General features: G+C 46.3%; 1 long non-coding RNA gene across 2 annotated transcripts in view; it reads left to right on the top strand.

Annotated features, from left to right (window-relative positions):
• Positions 1-18,019, top strand: part of LOC146050705 (uncharacterized) — an 89,215-nt gene that overhangs the window by 23,166 nt on the left and 48,030 nt on the right. For both annotated transcript variants that reach the window (XR_014466349.1, XR_014466348.1), the window contains exon 3: positions 5,862-5,940. This is a non-coding gene — a long non-coding RNA (uncharacterized LOC146050705). The remainder of the gene's footprint in view (positions 1-5,861; positions 5,941-18,019) is intronic.

Genomic DNA, 18,019 nt, shown 5'->3' with positions numbered 1-18,019 from the left:
AGGCCAGCTCAGCAGCACTGAAGTCTATGGAAACTTTACTGATAGGTTAGCACAGCAGCACTGGAGTGAAAATACATTGGACTGATAGGTCAGCTCAGCAGCACTGGAATGCATGGACACGTGACTAATAGGTCAGCTCAGCAGCAATGGAGTGGATATACACTGGATAGATAGGTCAGCTCAGCAGCACTGGATATGATATGCACTCGACTGATAGGTCAGCTCAGCAGCAGTGGATTGGATGTACACTTGACTAATGGGTGAGCTCAGCAGCACTGGAGTGCAAGGACACTGGACTGATAGGTGAGCTCTGCAGCACTGGAGCAGATTTACACTGGACTGATAGGTGAGCTCAGCAGCACTGGAGTGGATGGACACTTTACTGATAGGTCAGTTCAGCAGCACTGGAGTGGCTATACATTGGACTAATAGGTCAGCTCAGCAGCACTGGAGTGGCTATACATTGGACTGATCAGTCAGCTCAGCAGCACTGAATTGGATATACACTGGATTGATAGGCCAGTTCAACAGCACTGGAGTGGATGGACACTTGACTGATAAGTTAGCTCAGCAGCACTGAAGTGGAGGAAACTTGACTGATAGGTTAGCACAGCAGCACTTTTGTTGCTATACACTGGACTGATAGGTCACTCAGCAGCACTGAAGTGCATGGACCCTGGACTAATAGATCATGTCAGCAGCAGAAGTGATAGCCACTGACAGTGGCAGAGCCTGGCTGTATTCAGAGCACTGCAGGTCCCGACTATTTGAAATAATACCCCTTTCACACCAGAAAATGCATTCCCAGGTTGGCCCCTTTTACACCAGCCTAGTCCCTGCATTTTCTGGTGTGAGGGGGAGAGAAAACCCCTCCCCCCTTTAACCATTTATCTTATTTAACCAGCTATATCTTCGGAACCAACTAACCCATTTACATGAGACAAGTATCGTATTGAAGAACTTTTGAGTGGGCTTTGAATGATTTTGGTCCAGTGAAACTGGAACGTTTGGTTCCAGAGTAATCTGCCCTCAAAGAACATGAACAGCCATGAAATTACATTTCAAAAATAAAAAAATGGGTTTACACGCAATATCTCTGGAACCGATTGACCGATATGAAACAGCCTGGTATCATATTGAAGGCCCAGCGATTTGGAATTGAATGCAATTAACTACAAGCTTCTGTGATGCCAGGGGGGGAAATGGGGGTCGGAATTGACGGGTCCCATATTATCCTATGGGGAAAAAACGTTACAGCTTTGCCAGGCGATATCTCCGGTTCCCGGGGGCAAGAGACACGGGGCTGGGCTCATTGGAAAGCCATGATCCTAAGCTATAAAATGAAATGGCAGGGGGAGGGGCACATGCCTGGGTGCCCCCCCCCCCCCTGAATCCGCCACTGTACACTGGACTGATAGGTCAGATCAGCAGCACTGGAGTGGATATATATACTGGACAGACTGGTCAGCTCAGCAGCACTGAAGTGAATGGACACTTGACTTATAGGTCAGCTCAGCAGCACTGAAGTTAATGGAAACTTGACTGATTCAGCACAGCAGCACTGGAGTGAATATACACTGGACTGATTGGTCAACTCAGCAGCACTGGGTGTGCATGGACACTGGACTAATAGGTCAGCTCATCAGCAATGGAGTGCATGGACACTGGACTGATAGGTGAGCTCAGCAGCAGTGGAGTGGATGAACACTTTACTGATAGGTCAGCACAGCAGCACTGTTGTTGCTCTACCCTGGTCTGATAGGTCAGCTCAGCAGCACTGCAGTAGCTATACACCGGACTGATAGCTCAGCAGCACTGGAGTGGATATGCACTAGACTGATAGGTCAGTTCAGCAGCACTGGAATGGATTGACACTTGACTGATAGGGTCAGCTAAGAAACACTGGAGTGCATGGACACTGACTTGACTGATAGGTATGCTCAGCAGCACTGGAATTGATATACACTAGACTGATAGGTCAGCTCAGCAGCACCAGAGTGAAGCAACAGCTCAGCTCAGCCACTGAAATGGAGTCACTGCAGAACGTCTGAGCATATAGCTTTCTTTTGGTCCCATGTGAAATGGCGCACAAACCACTGTGGGAGGAATTTATATTGAATCCAAAACCCCTGAGAATCTGACTATGTAATCATGATGGGTCTGCACCTCTATTTGCAATCTGAGCAAGGCAGGGAAACCCGATACATGCTCAGATTCCATCAGATACCCGACTTTCAGGTGATTTCGGTTTTCCATAACCGATCCAGCTCATCTCTTATTTATATGATTTTACATTTACGTCTCTTTTCTTGCTAACAACATATTGTTGTCATTGTGCTATTACATCTGCAGTACTATTAACTAGAGACGCGCTAGTAGGTTAATGTGACTTATTACAATCGGTATTGCCAGCCAGGCAATAATAACACCGCCTTCAGTCTGCATTTGTGTCTGTTCTATAAGCGAGTTCATTTCGAACATATCAGTTCTGACAAAGTGCACTTGAGTTTTTTTTTTTTTTTATTACCCCGCAATATTAATATTGGCTTCTGTGAATCTGTGAGACCGGTTTAACATTTTATGGGTGTATTTGATGAAAACTGACTAGGATCAAAATAAGCAGAGGGATCTGCCATGCGGCAAGCTCCATCCACATTTAAGGACTCTTGTGTGTTTTAAACATTAGCGCTGTATTTATGGTTGTGCGCTGGTGGAGCTGCCCTGCCGTTACCAAAATGAATTCATTTCCATAATCATCGTCCTACTCGCCATAAAATCCGATATTAAACCCTGTATATATATATATATATTCATACGCTAAATGTCACGTGAAGCATTTCATTTTATTTTTTCTCAATGTCAAATAGGTTAAAAATGGAAAATGTACTCTATTAACAAAACATTTCTTTCCATTTAGTTTTAATAAACCTTTTATAACAAAATATTTAATGGAGAAAAAACTTTTTTGGGAGGGGGTGGGTATGGGGGGAAATTTGCATTCGTGGAAAGTACCCGACCTTCAGAAATTGAACACAATTTAAGACGTGTTCTGTTATTTAATCTCTCCTGTTCTCCCATTGTAAAAAGAAGGACATTGGGCCTTATTCAGGTTTATGCGCTCGCTTGCACATTTGCAAGCACTCATACAAGAAACACACACACGCACGCATCTGGCGAAGCCACGCCTATAGTGCTTGCGAAATCCTTCGCACGCAACCATAAAAAAGGGGAGTGGACTAACATTGCGCGTACGTAAAACTGTTCGCTCGCACCCACACATTTTCGTACGCACACTCACCACAGTCTGCAAACGAACATGCTCTGCTCCCGAATGTTTGCAAACCAAATACAAGTATGCACATAGCAAATATCCACTCACACATCAATTAAATCTCATCACGCTCCTTAATTAATTCCCTATTCAATTGCATCCGTTTTCGGCCGGTTTTTCCTTTTGTCAAAAGTCAAAACTGCATCAGCGGAAAATAGTAGAAAATAGCTAAAAGGTGGATCTGCAAGTAATTTGCAGATCCTCGTGCTTTCTGACCATGCCGTCACTTTATTTGAATAGGTCGAATGTATATTCGACCAAAAATTGGTGAAAAGTGCTGATCTCCAACTGTTGGAAAAATCGTTAACAATTGAATACCTACCCTGGTAGCAAACAACTGAGGTCATCTTGGCTGCACACATAATGGGGCAGATGTATAAAGCCTTAACAAGAGATAAATGCAAGGGTGATAAAGAGATATAAACATCCAGCCAATCACATCCTACCTGCCATGTCACAGGCTGTGTTTGTAAAAAGTCAGTAAGGAGCTGATTGGCTGGACGTTTATCTCTCCTTATCACCCTTGCATTTATCTCTTGTTAAGGCTTTATACATCTGCCCCATTATGTGTGCAGCCAAGATGACCTCAGTTGTTTGCTGCCAGCCTTGACCCTGGAATGTTTAACATTACACAGTCTGTCTCCAGCCATTGACCCTGGCGTATACAGGTGGAATTGTTTGCAAATTATTTGTTTCAACGTGAAACTCTATATTAGTACTTTTATCTGTATCTAGGAATAATTAAAGACGTATGTTAATGGTATGTATCATTTATATGCCACCATATTACACCATCAGTGGGTTTAGTAATATAACTACCAGTATTCATTACGTGATCCTGGAGTATATCCTTGTTATCTGACTACAGCTGACACCACTTAATCACTGGCCATTTATACACTACTTAATATTACTAAATTTAGTTTTACTACAGGCATGTCCATACTATGACCCTCCAGCTGTTGTGTAACTTCACATCCCAGCATGCCTTGCCATGGTTTTAGCACCCCCTAATCGCAAAATTGTGGCAAGGCATGATGGGACTTGTAGTTTCACAAAAGCTGGAGGGCCATAGTTTGGACATGCCTGTATTATTATAGTACTTGAATATACTATAGTCTAGTCGGGATGCAGTTAATTTGCCGGCGGTCGGGATCCCGGCGGTCGGAATCCCGACACTGGAATCCCGACCGCCGAAATCCCGAAACTTTCTCCCTCCGTGGGTGTCCACGACACCCATAGAGGGAGAATAAAATAGCGTGCCGAGCGTAGCGAGGCACCGGGCCCGCTGCGTGGCGAGCGCAGCGAGCCCGCAAGGGGGGGCGATCCATGTCCCCCCCTTGTCGGGATTTCGGCGGTCGGGATTCCAGTGTCGGGATTCCGACCGCCGGCAAATCGTATCGGATCCAGTCTAGTCAAGTATCATCTACCTGTGTGTATACTATAATTATACATCTGATACCGGTCATACCGACTTTTACTTGCAAAGGCAGGGGGAGGGGGGGGGGGGGTATTCGGGGTAGGGCGGCCTGTCTGACCTGTCTGTCTTCTCAGCTATCCAAGCCAACCAGAATCAAATCTCAAAGGAGATATGTCCAGCATGCCTGCATAAATCCATGTGCTGGAATACCATCCGGTGGCCACAACACTGGCGACGGAATCTCAACATCACTGGAAATGCCAAAGCCAGAATCCCAACCTTCATAGTGGGGACCCTATGACCCATACTCATTAAATATAATAGACTGCCAGATTAATATATTGGTGCCATTCTTACCGAGAGATTACCTTGTATAATAATTTAACTGGTTTTACCTATTAAGGTATCACTGCTTAAAAAAAAAATTGTTTATACTCGCTATTGTCGTGCGAAATTTCCCGGGCTATGTGGCTTCCTTCGGTGAACATAGGTGACGTCACCTCTGTAACATACCGCACTATTCCGTCATCTTTCTTTGGAAAAACTACAAATAGATTTGATAGATGTATTTGGATTTATTGTATGGTAACCTTTTTATTATTGGTAATATTATTTTACCCCCTTCTACGCTTTTTATTTATGTCCCATATGAAAATAAATATATTGCAAATAACCTGGAGCAACATAAACCTACAACAAGGGTTGTGTTTCGCAGAAACAAACTTTCATGGTAGGAAACGAAAAAAAGTCACAACGTTATTTTCTTTTTGTTATTATTATTTTTAACACGTCAGCCGATGTCATTTGATTTGTCATAATGCTGCCGAAATTACATGTTTTTATAATAAAGAAAAGGGATAATTCAAAGCATTGGCATTCAAAACTATACATTAAGTGTCAAATTACAACAGAATGGTGTTTAATGGGAGGATAAAGTGTCACCTTCCTGAATCTCACATTGCGATAAGGGTTTTAATTTTCTATCTGACCAGAGAGTGCGAAAGGAAATTGAAGAGCAGCGTTCGACACGTGCATATTAAACTTTGATTTCCCCCTGACATACCTGCATCCTCGTATTGATATGTGTATTCATGTCCCTTTCCATTTCAGCAGCTATCATTACCTCTGTAATTATTCCGTGCATCAAGGTCTTTTGACTGCGGATCATCAGTCAATCGCCTCCAACAAGGTAAAATCCAAGAGCGACATTTTTTTTCATGTAAAAGAAAAAAAAAATGAAATAAAAGGTTGTGACAATTTGTGAATATTTTCGCCGCTTCGGGTCTTTACATCCATACAGATCACTGTAATTTCATGTGTCACGTCAACTTTATTTAGATGTATTTGGTAAAGTAGGATGAACGTGTTATTATACAACAGTTTTCGGAAGAGGAAATTAGATGCAAGTATTAGAGGCAATCTTGCTGGTTGGTGTTGCTCTACCCTTTTGGTCAATTCTGCACATCTAACAAAACTTTGAGGGGTGGAAGAGTCAGCGTCTAACATAGTAGGCCCATCGGTACACAGGGGAAGTTCCCTGTGGGCCCCACTGTCTGAGTACTGCACTTACTGCTGTGGGAGTCATATTCCAGACTGTGCGCTCATATTATACATTTTTACTTTATTAGAGCAGTGGTTCCCATCCTGAGGTTGGGGGTACATTAAAATAATATTGGTAATGGCGGAAGGGGAAGAAGTCTCCCGATGGCGGAAATCTCCTGTAGCCATGGAGATGAACATGTTGCGTCACTTATGGTTGCGTCTGCGGCATCATCAGTGTCTCCTCGTGTTTTTGCCCGACCATCAGTCCACTGACAGCTACCTGAACTGCCCTCAGACATCAGCGATCATCTGCCCCGCGCTGACACGGGTGGAGGAAGCATTTGCATTAATCCTAAAGGAGTTAGTGGGAACCCCAGGGACAGTACTCAGCCAGCGGCCAGGAACAGAGGGACCCGATTCCTGACCGCACTCTACTCCTCCCTAATATATGGACACACATAGCGCTCACTTCCTAAGTACTGGGAATATTTCAAATTGAGAGGAGGGGGGTACTAATTCATGAATATCCTAATCAAGGGGTACGGGAGAGAAAAAAGGGAACCTCTGTATTAGAGATTCAGTTACTTGGAGGAGCAGGACCACTGATAAACATTGGTGTTTGGTTTGCTTCTATAGAAATGACATCAGGATTTACCTAGTGGTTAGCCAAAGATCTGTGGTGGCTGACCTCATCCCTTAATCATGGTTCCCTACCACTGCATTTCCCCCGATGGGACCTTCATGGCTGAGTCCATCACTGGCATCTAAACATTTTAGCTCTGGGACAAGATGAACTCTGATGGTCCCAGCCCAGAATTGAAATGTGATCAATATAAAATATTCAGATCCTTGCACTCATCTTTGGGTGGTTGGCCCTCTCAAAAAGCCTTAGTTTTAAGCCTGGTGTGAAGTCTTCAGTCTATAGTTGCATCAGACCTTCTAACACCGCCTCTCCCCCATTGGTACAAACATCTGTATTTATGGCATAAGAGTCTACTGTTGCTCAGGGTAATGCACTGCGGGCTAGAGAGACGAAGACTGCACACAGGCCTCCTGGCTAGATACAATCAGGAGTAAAATGTATCTAGAACACACCTTTGCACAACCAGTGCATCAGCCTGAGCAACAGTAAACTCTTAATAGAATGAAGACTTCTCAACAGCAGGGCCGAAACTAGGGTTTCCGGCGCCCGGGGCAAGGCAGTCTTTTGGTGCCCCCCCCCCCCCTAGTGATGCTGCCGCGCGCCGGAGGCGCGCCGAAATTTTCGGGGCGTGGCCTAATTTGGGGGCGTGGCCTATAATCACTGCTCTCCCGCGAGGCCACGCCCCCATTTTGCCGCTATGGGGGCATGACCCAGAGGCTCTGTGAGCCTCTAGCCATGCCCCCAGCCCCCTGGCTGCGGGAATAGATGCTGTGCGCATGCGCACAGCGTTTATTCCCCGCTGCTTAGTTAGCAGCTGACAGGGGGGACCGACCAAATGACGCCTTGTCCCTGGCGCCGGAGACCCCCCCCTCCCCGCACAGTCCTCTCACCGTTGAAGCCGCAGGTATGTCGGTCCGTCCATCTCCTACTAGCGCTGCGGCGGGAAGCGCTGATGACTTCAAAAAGACTTGCCGGACGCTGATTGGCTGAATTCAGCCAATCAGCGTCCGGCAAGTCTTTTCGAAGTCATCAGCGCTTCCTGCAGCCGCGCTAGTAGGAGATGGACGGACATACCTGTCACCGGACCTCACAGCGCCCCTCACCTCCAGCGCCCGGTGCGCATGACCCCCCAGCCCCCCCCTAGTTACGGCCCTGTCAACAGGCCCATAACTATACAAAATTGCGTCCTCTGCTTCCTCCACACAGAGCGCCACAGAATGATGATGTGTGATATCTTTAGACACACATCCACCCGTGACAATGTGCGGGATGGAACAGAGACTCAAAATCAGGCGCACATTAACCAATACAATTTCCTTAAATAATTATAAAGTGTTACACTTGCAGCTCTTAACTGGGGAGTATCTGCAAAACCCCAAAAGTAGATAAAAAATTTCAAAGAATATCACAAGAATATATAAAGAGCGCAATTGTGACACTGGAATTACTGGTAAAAAATATGTTTTTTATTTTTTGTTAATATAATATCTTGATCTTTATAATTAGCACACACCTAATCAATAGGCAGACAAGCTAGTATGCCATCTTAAAACACATGTAATACATTATACATATAATAATAGCAAGAAAAATATATATAAATAAAATACAGTTTAAATGAAGGACATGGACATCCAATAAATTGTTAGGCTGGCCAGCTCAACTTTAAAACACTTAAATGAGTGTATATATTATATAATATATAATAATATAAATCTATTGTTCAAATTCAGAAATATATACACTCATTTAAGTGTTTTAAAGTTGAGCTGGCCAGCCTAACAATTTATTGGATGTCCATGTCCTTCATTTAAACTGTATTTTATTTATATATATTTTTCTTGCTATTATTATATGTATAATGTATTACATGTGTTTTAAGATGGCATACTAGCTTGTCTGCCTATTGATTAGGTGTGTGCTAATTATAAAGATCAAGATATTATATTAACAAAAAATAAAAAACATATTTTTTACCAGTAATTCCAGTGTCACAATTGAACTCTTTATATATTCTTGTGATATTCTTTGAAATTTTTTAGGCCCATAACTATGACTGTTCCCAATCCCTGTCTATGATGTCCCCTGTTTATGGCCAACCTATATTAACGAGCTGGATGATCCTACCCCTACTTTTTTTGGAGACCATTTAATGGGTTAAACAGCAATGGGGCACTTCACTTTTCCGCGAACTGCGTGTTAAAGCAATTTTGGTTTCTCATTGCAGGCAGCTATAAATCCGGCGTGTTATTTTAAGTTGAGAACTCCTTTTTATAGCGATATAAAGTGCTCCTTTTTCTGGGTCCTGCCTGAAAAAAAAACCTCTCTCACCATCTGCTTCCTGCATGAAAAGAGAAAAAAAAATACAGCAAATTATTAAACGAATAAAGTCTGGGCTTAAATGACTTTTTAGCATCAGATTTACATTTTAAATGCATCAATTTGTAATTCTAAATGTGCAGCCGTAAATCTCCGAGTAGCCATTCTAGGAGTAAATACCCGCTGAGAGGACCTGGATATCTTGACGTGATTGAAATAACAAAGTTCTGTTTTCCTCTGTCATGTGACAATCCTGGTCTGAACGGTGCAGCAATATGTTAATTAAATGCTACATTTTCTCCTAATTACAGAGGTTTACGCAGCGAGTCCATGTCAAACAATAGGAACAGTTTATATTCCGCCGGTAAATGTAATAAGAAAAGGCATCAGCCTATGGATTGAGCGTAGAGATTTGGGGAAGGGTGACAGATTGGATGCACCGTAGTAAATCGAAAAGGTGACAATAAGGGTATTTTGCAGGAAGGTGTTGATACTCGGACATTAATGGTAACAGGTGTGATAATGCTCTGAGATCTTGTGTTGATGGATATAGGAATGAAAGGCCCTATTTCTAAGCGATCTGACTGAATCGCTTAAGGCCCATACACACTGGGAGACTTTGGGCCTTATTTTGGTTGGTGCGGTCGGATGCGTATTTTCGGACAGGAACCGAGCGTTCTTAGCCCCGCCTTCCGTACGGATCGCTCACACCGTCCGAATGCGGTAAGACGCCGACCGAACGGACCGCGATTTTTCATGTGAACACCTCCCCCATCTGTGGGAACCTCTCCCATCCTCCGATGGTCGCAGACCATCAAATGCAGGACTGAGTGGTCAGACAGCACAGAGTGCTCCAGACCACTCTGGCATTTCTCTGTGCAAAAGCAGGGATATGGGTGGGCAGCTGGCATCCGGCTATGTCATATGTCCGCCCCCCACACGTGCCTCACGGCCGGATTACCATACGTACGCCCAGCGTTTTCATGGGAACGCCCATGAAACGCGGGGCGTACGCATATGGTAATGAGCCCAAACAGCCCTTCACTCCCCTCTCCAACCCCTGTTGGGAGTGTTCCAACCGATCGTTTTCTGTACAGAATTCACGCCGTATTTGGACGTGCGCGGCGTTCGCACATGCGCAGATACGCCTCTGCACAGGCGCAAACACCAAACATCGGCCTTCCGACCGCACGCGGAGAGAACTGCACCAACCAGTATAAGGGCCTTTGAGCTGAAAGCCGATCAAAATAGCAGGTTTGAGCGGCTTTCAACTCAAAGCCGCCCAGTGTGTATGCCCCGGCGGTGAGTGGTGATGCGCGCTTACCAACAGATGAGCTGCTTTGAGGACGGCTTTGCATAGCGCTGCACTATGCAAAGCCGTCCTCCCCGCGCTTACGGCGCCGGGCAGGGGGAAAGCGGCTCAGTGTGTACGCACTGAGCGGCTTTCTCCCCCAGCGATGAACGCGATCATCGCTGTCCATACACGCTGAGCATAATCGCCTAGTGTGTATGGACCTTTGTAAATGAAGGGCCTAATTCAGACATGCTCGCTAGGCAGCGTATATTTGCTGCATAACCTGTGACTTTGCCATACAAAGAGAAGAGGCCAAAAAAGAAAATTAAATATTGTTTTGTGCTAATAACAATAACAATAAACATTTAAATGTAGTACCACCCAAACCAATTAGACTATTGATCTACATGACCAGTAGGGAAGTTTATAGGATGCTACTTACAATGATGTATCTCATGGGGGCTGATTGTATGGAATATACAAGATGATAATATCACTGGGTGGGACGACATGTTTACACAATAGGGATCTAACAGCTCATTATTACCTGAACCTGTGAATGTTTACTGAGCAATAACTCTGCCCACATCCCTGTCTGACTCGGGGTAAAGAGCAGAGCTGGTTTACTGCTGTTTATTCACATTAAGAAGAGCTGGTGCTTCCCAAGTGTTAGCATTACAACAAGAGTACAAGGCCTCCAGCTGAGCCAGTTACCCAACATAATTATTCACAACATAAAAGAGGAGATTGCCCATTTGGCCAAATTTCTGCCTGTCTCACCCATACGGCTAACTCAGGGCTAAGAGAGATCCTGGAGGTGTGAGGGAATTTATTTCCCTCTGCCACCTAATTACCCCATCTCCCCTCCCCCCATTAGGTAGAGCAAGGGCCAAGGGTTTTTGGTACCCCCCCCCCCCCCTGCCAACTATAACGCTTTTTTTGTCAGAATTACTGTGCAGGGCGAAGGTGGAGGTTGACCTAGTTCCACCCAGTTGCGGTGAGGGGGGGGGGGTACTTTTTATTTGGGAGGGGCCTGTGTCCTGCTCCCCTCTCCACGTTGCAGTAGAGAGGACAGGCTGCTGCTGCACAGCCTCTCACCCCAGCTGAGCACACACTGCTCAGTGCTCAGTGTGCTGAGCAGGAAAGAGAGGCAGCAGCAGCCTGTCCACTCTCAGCCTGTCCTCTCTCTCCCTGGTCGACGCCCCTACACAACCCACAGCCCCATGCTAAATTGTTGTTGGTTTTTACAGGGGTGTGGCCACGCCGCTCTCATTGGCCACACCCCTTTTTTTTTACTGGGGCCCAGCTGCGCTTTCAGCAGCCCTGGTTCCACCTCACCATTACAGGTGGTAGAACTCAGTTCCAACCCAACCCCCCCCCCCCCCCCCCCACACACACACACACACACACTTTAACCGCTGTGGGGAAGAATACTGTATATTGTCCATGTCATACATCTATGCTGGGGATCAGCACTTCACTTGCATCCCCCTTAAGCTGACCATACTATTACCGGACAGTGTATAGACTTAACCATCACACCCTAAAAACAGTTGATAATCAGTCTAGATCAATTGCTATCTATAATGGGTGCAAGTGATGCCGTGCACACTAGGCCCTCAGTCCAGGGGGCCCATGCCACATGCCCTGTGTATTTCATACTTACGTCTCCGAAGTCCTGCATGAGAGACAGCAGTCCACCAGGGAAATGTGACCCTAGTGCTCAGAGTCTGTGCGCTGCCAGAGACAGAGGAGGGGGCCCAAACAGAGACTGCACCTCCTCTCTTAATGGTCTAGATCTAGATTAATGGCCTCTTAATGGTCAAGATCAGGCATGTCCAACATGAAGCCCATCCCAGCATGCCTTGCCATAGTTTCCCTAATAGCAAAACTGTGGCAAGGCATGATGGGACTTCGCAACATCTGGATTGCCATAGCCTCTCCATTCTTCCAGACTGTCGTTTAGCCAGCATCAAGTTGTGAATAGTAATTGCAAAGGTTCTCCAATTATCAGACCATTGCTGGCAGCCACCACGGCTCATCCCAACCACGGCCCATCCCATAAACAGTCCGGACAGGCCTGCATTGTCTGTACTGCGCCGCCACAACGCTGTGTTGACGCACCTGCGATCCTACGTTGTCATCTCCGACTGCATTTTTCCGAATGTGACTGCAGTTTAAGGGCTTGAGCTTGTGTGTGAAAATCATCGATTAGTGATTTTCGCACTTCTACAATCCATCCTGAATTAGGCTCTTTGTCCATAATGAAAGACCTCTGCTAGGATCAGGGTGATTTAGTGGAGGGGACAAGATAAAATTATACAGATAAGCAAGGTATATGGGACCTTATTCTGGTTGATTCGCAAGGCTGCGCATTTGCAGCCTTTGCGAGTCCACCAGACTCCGCCCTACGAATGCCAGGTCTCCGCCCCCCTTCGCATGCCATGCTCATTCACAAGAGATGCTAATGGATGTTTAACATAAACATCCATTCGCAGGCCAGGGGGAACACCCACATAATTCAATAGTCGCCGACCATCGAATGATGTGGAAGGCACGCGCACATCTAAGGTTACTCTCAAGTAACCTTAGATGTGCGTGGGCATTCGGAAGGTAGTGGGTGGGCAGCTGACATCCGGTGATGTAAACTGCCCGTCCCGCCCCACACCCCACCTGCAATGTTGGGTGCCTGCATCCGGCGAACAGTCTATTGTGCATGGCCGCATGTACCCTGAAACTGCACATGTGCAGAAATGCGTCTGCGAAGACAAACACCATCGGACCCCTTGCGAACGAACTGGTCCGAACGAACGGACCAGTATAACCCCCATAGAGCACTATGGTAACAAGTGGTTAAAAAAAAAGTTTTGCCCAAAAAAGCATGTTGACCCCACGTCTGAGTTTCCAAACACTATGACTGATGAGTTCTGCTTTCTGTGTTACTTTTATACTATTTGGCATCATTTGCCACAAATTGTGCCGATGATAGACAGAATTCAGTGCTTTGTAATGGAGAACGGCGTAGATTGTAGCTGGAATTCTGGAGGCCTGCGGTTCTTTCATCTTTTGTGTTTGTTGGAATATCCCAGCTCTTGTGTACACGTCTGCCAAACACACTGTAATGCATTACTTACCTGCCACTAGTATCACGTATGTGGTGCCACGTGCTCACGTGGCTAACGGCAATGTCAAGCCTGCTGAATAATCACACCACCGACGCCCCATAAAGTAGAGTTATGCGAGGATCGCTTATGAGCCCCAAAGGGACACCGGAGCAGGCTCCCGGGGGCCCCGCCATCGTCACAAACACAGCGTAGAACAGAAAGTAAACAGAACTTGGATGTATGACCGTTAAATTGCCCGTGTTTATTGCGAAGCAATAGGGAGAGGAATAAATGTCAGTTTATTCAGCTATTTATCTTTTTCCTGATTTATATTAATTTCCTAAATTCCACTTACGCTTTCTGCCATGAAAGGTTGGCAGCTGGGTTACGGATCTAGAGGAAGCCAGGAAAGATCTACAGATGATCCCATGATCACCGTTGACGCGCCTGGGCCATCAGCCATGTGTGTGTGTTGCAGGAAAACAATCATTTTTTAAAACTTTTTAATTAAAATAAAACACCCCCCCCCACCCCCACCCCCCTCGCCGCCGTCTACATTCAGCAGCCTGAGGCAAGGCCGTACCTTATGCTCTACACGCTCCAGATTAAAACGCACAGCTGAATAGTGGGACTCGTTAAACAACACCATGCAATGTCTTCAGCAGGGATTAGCTGAGAAATGTATGCAGGTGGGAGAATGGCTCTCAGGGGCTAAGACTTGGAGAGAGATAAAGTGGACAGAGATAAAGGGCCTGATTCAGATCTGTTTGCTAGGAGTATGTCTGCAGCCTAGCGAACATTAAACGCCGTCCGCCCGCCACCTGACCAAATGCCCCCCCCCCCCAGCCGCACGAATCCTGCATTTGCATACGACCAGATTTGTATGCATACGCATGTGCCCGAACAGAGGAAAAATCATTCGATGGTCACGACCATCGAATGATTTCTGCAGCCTTTGGTTTGAATAGCAAATCAATACTTACTTTTCAGATGGCCGCAGATTGCCGAATTGGGTTCGGGTGCTGACGTCGTATGACCTCAACCACCCGAATCATGCAGACATTGACAGGCCGCCTTTCACAGGAGAACGCCCAGCGTTTTAATGAGTACTTACTTTTATGATGGGCGTTCTTGTAAGAATTCGGGGTGGGCGCTGGCATCATGACCCAAACAGGCCGGGCAACGTCTGCGTTTGCAGGTATCCGCCCCTTGTTTTCATGGGCGTGTCCATCATTTACGGTGGGCACACCCACCGTTTTTATGGCCACGCCCATAAGACGCTGGGTGGAACCCAGCGACCACCCCCTACCTGTCAATCCTTTCGCGAAATGCCCCTACGAGTGTGCACAGGTACATGAGCCGCTATATGCATTCGTACTCCCCCACCTTCGGAGACGGGGTTGAATTCGCATCTCGCCGAGCAGGCTGAATTGGCCCCTTAGATCCTTCAGAATCTTGCATCCACTTCGCACCTCTCAGTGTGGCCAGTGTCATTATATGATAATTTCCTGAAACTCAGGATACGTAACAAGTGGCAGCAATCCTGATGTGTCACAGCCGGGACTAGATGTATATTGGTCAATAATGCATAGACTGTGTATTGGATCAGAAGTTGGGTGGTAATTAATGTGGCTATAGAGCCATTACAAATAAGAAAATACCATTTCAATCGCAGCCTTTATAGTCAATGGTCAGCTCACTGGGTTTTTTTGTGGTGAGCCGCATAACCCAGAAGCCTCCTTGTCCTTTTGGATGAGACTATTTGTATGTTAGCATCACTTGGAAACTTTCCTAGCCCCATTGTATCTGCACAGACCAATTATCCTGCAGACCCCAAAGATCCCAACTGCTCTTCTACGGTTCTACCCACTTCATAATATGACCCAGGTGGAGGATTTATATGTTTTTAAGTTTACTTAGAAAGTCCCCAGATAAACGGGGGTCTTTACCTTTCCAGACAGATGACAGAGGAACCATAGAGGGCTTACATTATGAGCATGGTGTTGGATTAAGTGCAGCCTAGGTGCCCCGGCTCCGATGTAATGCTAAGAAATAGGCAACACTGTCTTAGGGCATGATCCCGCTTTGTTAGCACAGCAGAAAAGCACCCACATGGGAAAACCATGCTGCACTACAGGTAGGGTGGATGTAACATGTGCAGGGAGGGTTAAATGTAGGTGGGGTGTGTTAAAGCTGAAATCGAAATTGCAGTGACAAAATAAACTGTCTAACTGTGGGCTACATGCAAAAGCAGCCAGTATTTACCCTGCACAGAAACGATATAAATGTATTTTGAATTTATCAAACAACATGGTAGCTAGTACATGGTTTGTTCCAGACACAAAGGCCCTTATTCTGATTGAGTCGGACGGCTGCGTGTGCGGAAGGACGGCCGATGGTTGGTGTTTGTGCATGTGCAGAGGCGTATCTGCGCATGTGCGAACCAGGCTTGCTGGAGGGGCCCGGCGGGGACCCTTGTCCGACCACCCCATCTGTCCCTCCCGGGCAGCAGCACACACCGCAACAGCTTGTGCTGTGCTGACAGCAGGCTCAGCATGAGTGTCTCACTGAGAGGGTGAGAGCTCCTGCTGAGCTTGCTGTCAACACAGCACGTGCTGTAGGTGTGTGCTGCTGCTGAGGGGGGACAATAACAACCCCCTCGAGTTTTTTCACCCCCCTCAAAATATTTTGGGGGCATGGCCTAAGCGTGGGAGGTGGCCACACCTCCCGCACCTAGACCACACCCCCAAAATTTTACCGGGCCCGGCATACTCCTCGGCTGCCCTGCCGATTGGCCAGATCCATCACACGGACCATAGGGCTGTTCCACCGCGCAGGCTGTAAATAAAATAAATATTTCTGCTCTCCTTTTCTGTAATTCCGCAATGACCCCAAACAGCGCACAAAGAGATCCCTGTGTCCTGGGACTGTTCTACCTGACACACTGACATCTACAATAAAAATGTTTTTTTTTTTAAACATAGCAGCATAAGGAAATGATAGGGTTCCTGTACTGCCATACCAAGTGTGTGCCAGACAGAGGAATGGAACATGTCAATTAGCCTGGCACATAGACCAAACTGTGCCTGGGCAAATTTTCCAGCCAATCAGCATCGAGCAGAGAGGAGATCTTACTGCATAGCAAAGACATCTGTGACTATATAGAACAGCAAGTCTCAGCATTCCCTGACAATCTCTGCTTCTGAGTGTGACAGAAATAGAGGCCAACACAGTACCTAAAAATGAAAAGAGGTGGTTGCCCATAACAACCAATCAGATCCTGTCTATCATTTTCTCAGATGCTATATAGAAATGATAGACAAAATCTGATGCCATGGCAACACCCCTCTGTGGGCCGAATTTGCTCCCCTGTCCGGTGTTATGGGTGCAGACACCCTGAGCAAACACCCTGAGCTCACAATCTCCCACTTCATGGTAAGGCTCCTGTCTCTTCCTCCTGGCAGCTGCTCTCTGGTCCATTGCAATGTGTTTAGTTGCACAATGCCAAGCCATGCTGGGATTTGTAGTTCCGCAAGTGAACAGCAGCAGGCTGGTACCCTCCTTCGGGTACTTGTGTATTATCACGGCGCCCATCGCATTGCATACCATAAGGCATGCAATGGTATGCGATGCGATATCGCGCGATGTTCTACAATGTCATACAATTTTAAAATTTGTATCGCATTGTATATGGCATACAATGCCATACAATGCGGTGGGATGCGATTAAAAATTGTATAAGCACCCTAATGGGTGCTTACATTGTTAAATGCACCCCCATGCCACCCCCCACTATAAACGTGAACCCGAAGCGTGGCGAGCGCGCACGGGGCGGCGGTACGCGTCCTACGACCTTTTCATACCCCCAATATCCACGTCGGCGTGGAGTTGACTTTATAAAGTGTGGCGAGCGCAGCGAGCCACTGAGCCCAAAGCGTGGAGAGCACAGCGAGCATAACTTCACAGGTATAAACGTCCCCTCTTCACAGGAATACGCGCTCGCCACACTTTATGAAATCAACTCTACGCCGACATGGATAGTGGGGGTATGAAAAGATAGTGGTTCACGTTTATAGTGGGGGGAGGCGTGGGGGTGCATTTAACATTGTAAGCACCAATTCGGGTGCTTATACAATTTTTCATCGAATAGGGGGCTAAAATCGCATCGCATCGCAGTGCATCGGGTGAATGGCATGCGATGCGATAAAAACATTGCGCGACCAATATCGGGGGCGCCGTGATAATACACAAGTACCCTCCTTCGTTTTACACATCTACAAAATCATATATCTCACTTCACCAAACGTTTCCATATAAATGGCGGAAAGAGCAACTTGTTACAACCTGGCATCATCTTGTACTTCAG

Source organism: Crinia signifera, chromosome 12 (assembly GCF_055691185.1).
Source record: "Crinia signifera chromosome 12, ASM5569118v1, whole genome shotgun sequence".
NCBI lineage: Eukaryota > Metazoa > Chordata > Amphibia > Anura > Myobatrachidae > Crinia > Crinia signifera.
The sequence above is the reverse complement of the archived record's forward strand: the minus strand, read 5'-3'. Positions and strand labels throughout refer to the sequence as shown.